The sequence below is a fragment of the Bradysia coprophila genome, unplaced genomic scaffold (genome assembly GCF_014529535.1).
Source record: "Bradysia coprophila strain Holo2 unplaced genomic scaffold, BU_Bcop_v1 contig_250, whole genome shotgun sequence".
NCBI lineage: Eukaryota > Metazoa > Arthropoda > Insecta > Diptera > Sciaridae > Bradysia > Bradysia coprophila.
Window position 1 is genome coordinate 95,123 of NW_023503512.1, and position 8,281 is coordinate 103,403.

At 41.2% G+C, this 8,281-nt stretch overlaps 1 long non-coding RNA gene across 1 annotated transcript; it reads left to right on the plus strand.

Moving 5' to 3' along the window:
• The first annotated feature begins 1,240 nt into the window (after nt 1-1,240).
• On the plus strand, nt 1,241-3,796 carry LOC119078362. Its single transcript, XR_005088001.1, has 3 exons — nt 1,241-1,614; nt 2,258-2,414; nt 2,657-3,796. It is a non-coding gene; the product is annotated as an uncharacterized LOC119078362 (long non-coding RNA).
• Nucleotides 3,797-8,281: the final 4,485 nt, after the last annotated feature.

Sequence of the window (8,281 nt, forward strand, 5' to 3'; positions counted from 1 at the left end):
GATATCCACGGGTGGATGATGGAAGAAAATGGATTGAAATTAATTCAAAAATTGATGGAGTTTGGAGCAATACCCAAAGACGGTGACCGCTTATGTAAAAAATGTAATCAGGCCATGACATTGCAAGCGGACAATTATGTGATTGACAACTATAAATGGCATTGCGGAAAAAAGTATCTCGCCGCAAACAAAAAGCTGTAAGATGTAATTACAGTGCATCCATTCGAAAAGGAACTTTTTTTTATAAAAGCAAGCTGCCACTTCACGTAATCGTCAAAAAGCTGCTGGTTGGATAATTCGTCGCTCAAACTAATACGCAAAAATACCCGGATCTCTCAGCAGACTGCTGTCGATTTCTCAAATTTTTGTAGAGAAATTGTGTTTGATCACATGGTTAAGTGTTCGATTCCGCTCGGTGGTGTTGGCAAACACGTTGAGATCGACGAATCAAAGTTCGGTCGTCGGAAGTTCAATCGTGGTCATAAAGTCGATGGGCAGTGGGTTTTTGGCGGTTTTGAAAGAGAAAGTGGGAATATTTTTATGGTGCCCGTAGAAAAGCGGGACAGAACCACATTACTTCCGATAATCGAAAAATGGGTTTTACCGGGGACAACAGTCCATTCTGATTGTTGGAAAGCTTATTGCTCAAAACAAACGAGGCATTGAAAACGTGTTTTGGTCCTAGTTTTCATTGACAGATGCAGCAATCGCGATTTTGAATAGAAAAAGTTCTAACTTCATTTGACAGTTTCGAAAATTTCGTCATGAAAAATAGGACCAAAACACGTTTTCAATGCCTCGTTTGTTTTGAGCATATGATTGCCTGTCAGACAAAGGGTATCAACATTTGAAGGTGAATCATTCGCTGGAATTTGTTAACGAAGAAACTGGTGCTTGCACGAACCATATTGAAGCTTCGTGGCGTGTAGCTAAAAAGCACATCGATGTCGGTGGTAGGCGTAAGCAGTTTTTTGGCGGATATTTGGCCAAGTACATGTTTTTGAAAAAATGTCGTAGCTTGGACCAGGATCCATTGATTGCATTTATGGAAATTACTGGCAAGATGTATGAGAAGCAATGGAATAGCGACGTTGCAGATAGGGAAACTTCAGAAGATAGTGGAGAAGGAGAGTATGATAGTGATGATATTTTGTAAATAAAGGTTGAAAAGTTAGTCATACAGTTACCCAATTATATTATGACTACGGTTGTGGGAGAGAGAAGAACGTGACAGAGTGAAGACGTGTTTCACAATCGCTCCGTAAAAAGTTGTTTTCTAGTTAGTGCAAAGGACCGCAGGTGATCAAATAAAGTTTTGTGTCTAATTTGGTGAAGTGTAAAGACCAAGGAATCTCATCGACCAGCTATATCATATTGGTGTTGCTGCTAGACGAACCTTGAAAATTGCATCATAAATTAGTTTTCTATAACCAGCCGCCATATCACACACATACAAATATGTTCCGTCCGGCCACAAAGTTTCAACCATCCATCACCTAACAAGCATTCTCTCGGAGCATTACACGAGTGAAATGGCACCAACACACGGGTACCCACCACGCTCACACTACATTCGAAAGATTGGCATCTCCACCACTACAAATCTCTCGGAAGGTAAGTACTTTGTGCTAATATTTACAAGTACTTTTCTCACGCCTTCGGGCTGCACCTTCGAACTTAATGCAAGTTCGCAATCTATACTCTCTCGTATCTACATTGACACGAGATACTCAGTAACCCATACTACTGCAAATTCTACTTTCCCTCCAAAGTACAATCTATATTCATCTCTTGCCTATTTTAGATACACGATAATAGCAAGAACTCTCTCAGTGGTATTTTTGTTAATTGTGCTCCCTTTTTGGCGCCAGAATCACTGGTATCTGTCCGGCTATATTAAGCACAATCAAACCATCACCGGTTTCAGTTATCTAAGTTCAATCAGAAGTGAAGCAAATACCTACTGTACCTCAAACCAAAGTATCGCGATATTATTCTGTAAAATTCGCATCACACTAATAAGTTTAATAACACAATACGGGTACTCTCATGAATTTGGCGTACATATCAACCAATTCCACCTAGTCGTCCTACAAAGGTACACGCCAAAGATAGATACTAAGACAACTCGGTTTGGCACAACAATAGGAAATATATCATTGAGGCCTCTCCTCGTTTTATGTTCGCTCGAACCCTGTTTACTAGCCCCATTCTGTGGCGTTAACTACTTTATTCAGACCGAAATTATCTATTTCAGTACCTGGAAATTACGTTGCATATTTTCATACACTCATTGGCACCGCCACGAAATAGGCCTCATACCCGCATCGCAGTGCCGCAAACTTACACAACACATCCTCAAATCGTTCGGAGCACCGGAAGAGCCTTCATCGAATAAATTGCCGTTTAACAGGGTAAGGAAACAACATAACCTCACTCGAGTACGAGCCCCATTTAGGAATTTTAATAACCTCACAATTCAGACCGAAATTACCCATTTCATTCGATTACCAGACAGAGTAATAAAGCCTTGGCATTCACCTTATATGAGTGACAGCACGTTTAACTATAGTAAACCCTCCGCCCATTCCAGTGCTTATTTAAGAAATTTCATACTAACCTCGACTCATACCACGTGTCTGTACTCTCCTTTCAGCTACAATAGCACACAGTGTACTAGCTACTGGGTCATGAGCGATAATCCATCACAAGCTAATTGGATCGACGAATACACCGAAAACCGCAGAAGAAGTGACAAACTACGAAGAGTACCCTACACCATCGTTAGACCAATCCATCTACAACATATCGAGTGAGCTCGACAATCTTTCAGTGACTATCACTCCAACCATTGGTCAAGCCACAGCTCCACCAGTCATTAGCCAAGCCACAGCTCCACCAGCCATTAGCCTAAGTACCGTCATACCGACCGATACCCCAGCCACTACCATTGAGACAAACAAAGCGCCGTTATCATCTACTCCAAAAACAGAATCGATTAAACGCCGTCTGGAAAAATCCAACTCCGTACCGGAAGCTCCAATCAAAAAATTCAAATCAATTGCGAATATGTTCCCGTTAGCCGCAGCAGTAGCAGCATCCGAATCATTTGTAGTGGATATCATCCCCAACGTAGATGGTGTCCTTACGTTTACGGAATCTCAAGGCAAAATAATCGGTAATAGCATCACCCGAGCCCTATTCTCCGATGAGAGTATGGCTTCTCTTCATTTTGAAAGCTCGGGTCTAGACAGAGGCCGTTATCGTCTCATTTGCACCGACACGACTACTAGAGACTGGGTAGTCGCCATCGTCCCAAAATTGGAAGGCCTTTGGCAAGGCGCAAACATCAGATCTGTAGTGTCGGGCCCTCCCCCAAAGTTAATTCGTGGAACAGTAATTGTTCAGCTGCCTGCACCGGACCCTAACGACTTTTTCAATATTATTGCCACGCAAAACCCAACACTCGATACCAGTAACTGGAAAATTTACAGCCGGTCCAAGGCACAAAACGGCAAACAGTAATGGATTATTGGGGTGGAAGACTGCTGCATTTCAGCCCTCAATGATCTAGCTTTCCGTCCATACTGTGGTATGACACGCGTCCGTATAGTACTTAACAACAATGCCAACAACCCGTGATAAATTAGCTTTTGTAAAGCCACATATTTATTTCGTTACAACAATCAGCTCAATAAACGGCTTACTCTCTTTGATCTCAAACCAATTGTTTCATTCTCTCTTCAAGCTCAAACAGCAGCGAGTAAGATGTAAGATAAGTATTATCATCAGCAAATACCGATTAAGTTCGCAACATCACCAGTCACTCCTATTTATTAACGCAGAGTTAATTCTGACTCGGGTAAGGAAATCTGTCTAAGTTAATGTCGAACAACAAATTAGCCTTCGCTCAAATAAACCTTCAACACTCAAAATCGGCGGTAGCTGAGCTAAATAACATTAGCCTCGAGTCTAACAACTTTGTCATCTTCGTCCAAGAACCATATCTGAAAAAGAATGTTATTAACAACCTCGACCCGCGCAAGTTCAACATTCTCAGCCACATTGGAATTGAAAAAATCCGGTCATGTATCCTCGTATCTAAAAATTGCAACATCCTCCCATTAAGTCAACTTTGTAAGGGCGATCTGACAGCAGCTTTGCTCAAGTTTTTCATTCAAGGGAAGGAATAACACGTTATCATAGCATCAGTATATTTACCGTACGACACAAACTCCCTACCACCTACTCAAGCATTAATTGACCTCGTCAGTTACTCCAAATCAAGCAACATTCCAATAATCGCAGGATGTGATGCTAATTCCGATCACTTAGTATGGGGCAGTACAAACTGTAACGCACAGGGCGATTCATTACTAGAGTTCATACTCACCTCAAACCTAATTACGGTGAATGTGGGTAACGAGCCCACATTCGTCACGTCTATTAGGGAAGAAGTCATTGACATCACACTTAGCTCCTTCCATGTAGCACATTGGATAAAGAATTGGAAAGTCACGAACAAAATATTAGCTTCTGACCACAGGTGCATCACTTTCCATATAAATACCGATTATGTTGAACACGCAAAATTCAGAAATCCTATCTGCACTGACTGGGATAAATTCAATGAGTTAATGTCCAAAGCACTACCACGCGCAATGGAAATTCATTCCAAAGAAGATTTAGACAGAGTGGCAAACTCGGTGAACGATGCAATAACTAACAGTTTCAACTCTGCCTGTCCCGAAAAAATAATTCGAGCTAGTAGAGGCGCCAGCTTTTTCACTACAGAAATTAAGAAACTCAGAAAAGAAGTAAGAAAAACCTTTAACCAAGCCAAACCCAATCGGCCAAATTATGAAAATAACAAAGCCCTTAGGCGCATTGCTCAAAAAAAACTACAATAAAGCTATTAGAAATAACCAGCGTTTTCAGTTAAAACAAGCTTATTCCTCAATTAGTTCCTCATCGGCGTCCGCCCATCTCGTCAAATCACTGGTGAAAGACCCACACTGTGCTATATGCACACTGAAACTCCCATCTGGGGAATATACGGAAGATAGCGCCTCTACTCTCAAACACTTGCTTGACTACCACTTCCCTGGTTGTTCTCCCTCATTCTCCCCGAATCCATCCACCAACAAGCCCGACCACATCCTTACTGCAGGTGATGTAGAAATCGCTAGAAAAATTGTATCTAAAGATAGAATAAAGTGGGCGATTGAATCGTTCGTCCCCCTCAAGTCACCTGGAATCGACAACATTATACCATTGATGCTTCAAAAAAGCCTCCATCTTACCATAGACTTAATCTACGAAATGTTTATTGCAAGCATTAGCTTCATTCACATTCCCCAGTCCTGGAGAGGGGTTAGAGTAGTATTTATCCCAAAGCTCGGTCAACTTATCTACACATTAGCAAAATCTTTTAGACCAATTAGCTTAACATCCTTTATGTTAAAAACTCTTGAAAAACTGGTTGATAGATATCTGAGGGATGGAGCCTTACAGCAATTTCCCATACACCCCAACCAACACGCATATCAACCACGTAAATCAGCAGAGAGTGCATTACACCATATAGTTAATCAAGTCGAAAAAGCTCTGGAACAAAAGCAATTTGCACTGGGAGGTCTCGTTGATTTATCGAACGCCTTCAGTAACATGACATTTTGCTCCATAACAAACTCATGCATAGAGCATAGTGTAGATAACACAACCACCAGCTGGATCTACGCTATGCTAAACAGTAGAATCGTCTCAGCGAAGCTGGGCTCTACTAGTTTCACTGTTATTACTCATAAAGGCTGCCCCCAAGGTGGCGTTCTACCTCCACTGTTATATATTATGGTAAAAGACAGCCTCTTAAAACTTTTAAATGAATCAAAATATTTCTCAATCAGCTTCGCGGACGACCTCACAATTATACTAATTGGCTTTTGTGTCAGTACGCTCTGTGAATTAATGCAATCAGCGTTTCGCATAATTGAAAGATGGTGCGCACAGCATCACCAAGAAATTAATGCAGACAAAACCCAACTCATTCTATTCACAAGGAAAACCAAAATAGTTGGATTTAAAGCTCCAACCATCTGTGGGAAAGTAATCAATCTCTCACCCTACGTTAAAATACTAGGAATAATTCTAGACCCAAAATTAAATTGGATTCTCCACATAAACTTCAGAACAAGTAAGGCACTAGCCACACTATGGATGTGCCGCAGTGCATGCGGAAAAAACTGGGGTTTAAGCCCTAAAGTCCTAATGTGGATCTACACAGCCATAGTAAGACCGATGCTGTCGTACGCGGCGTTCATATGGTGGCCCCGCTGCCACGTTGAAACTGCACAAAGACAGCTTGCAAAAATCCAAAGATTAGCGCTTATAAGTATTACAGGAGCCGTGAAAACGACACCTACTGCAGCACTAGAAGCGCTGCTAAATATAGAACCTCTACATATCCATATAGAAGCCGTCGCTAGATCCACCTGCCTCAGATTACAGCAATCATCACTGCTCCGTAACGCCACCTATGGTCATGCCAACCTATGGAACAGAATGAAATCAGAATCGCCACACTTTGAACTTCCACACGATGCTATCACTCCAGTACATTGCTTTGAAAACAAGTTCAAAATAATGGTTCCATCCCGTGAAAACTGGACCAACAACGAGGTCATTGACAACAACATAAATATCACCTGGTACTCTGACGGATCGAGATATAACAACCTAGCGGGCGCTGGAATCTACTGCCCACAACTTCAGATAGAAAAATCATTCCATCTTGGTTCCTTCGGATCCATTTTCCAAGCAGAAACTTTTGGTATTACCCAATGCTGCAAAGAACTGATAGGCCAGAACGTGTCAGACAAACGGATATTAATATGTTCCGACAGTCGGAGTTCCTTAAAATCAATTGGAGCTTACAAAGTGTACTCATCGTCTGTCCTTAACTGCAGAAGACTCACCCAAAAACTGGCATCTAACAATAATGTCACTCTGACCTGGGTACCAGGACATAGTAACATAGAAGGTAACGACATAGCGGACAGCCTCGCGAAGGCAGGAGTCAATAAACCACTCATAAGCCCAGAACCAATCATAAAAGCCCCACAATCATTTTTCATTGGTTTAATTGACAAATGGAAAAAGAAAACGTTCACTAAACACCTTCACACAATGGGCATCACCAATGACCCCCGCTGTCCTAACTGTGGGGACATTGAATCGGCAGAACACTTCCTATGCACTTGCCCGGCATACGTATCAGCCAGATCAAAAGCTATAGGAGCCTATATACTGCCGCACAACATCATCTGGAGCCTACCTCTCCGTAGCATGTTAGACTACCTCAATCGTACATGTAGAATGTAGGTAGCTATTTGTGGGTATGCACAACAGGCCCATTGGAGGCTTAGGTGCCAGAGTTTTACTCTACCCACTCAAACTAACTAACTAACTAACGGTTGTGGGATTCATTCCTTTTACATCCTACACACTTCCCACATTCAATTGAACCAACGAATTCAATTTCATTTTTGATTTTGTCGATTGGCACCATTGACAGACAAGTGGTTAGTTCTCATTATCTGCTTGTGGTGGCATCATATACTTTGCGTGTCCAAGCAGTTAAAGGAGTATTAGGTAGCGTCAATCAAAATTCTGAAAGAACAGTTTAGATCAAATCTGATTTGATCGCAAAGGCAGTAAGCAATGTAGAAGGTTTTTTTTGTGCATTATATGTATTTTACATGCTACATGCGTCGAAAACGGTACTTTTCATGTTTCACGCACTAATTTCGACTTCCAAAGCATGCAAAAACCACTCGGGATAAAAAGATGAAATGTCTCGTTTTCGCGTGTTTATTGACCTCGGCTACGCCTCGGATCAACAAAATTCACACGAAAACCATACTTTTCATCTTTTTATACCAAGTCATGTAAAATACTAATGCTTTTCTGATGTTTCAAACATGAGAAGGAAATTCGTGTGAAATGGGAGAAATGTAAAACGCTAATGAACTACATGTAGAATGAATGGAACGAATTACATGAAGAAAACCAACAAAACCGTTAAAAACGTGTGTCGATTGTTGAGTTTAAATTGAACAAAATAGCAAAATTCTAATCATAAGATGTTGTGCAACAAAATAGCGATCGGCTGTACCTCCACCGTTTTTGATATCCGCCTTCTTGGTACATAACATATGTAAGATTCTTTTCATAACATTTTCATTTTTCATTTGTCAACAGATTGCGAAGTGACATTTCAGTT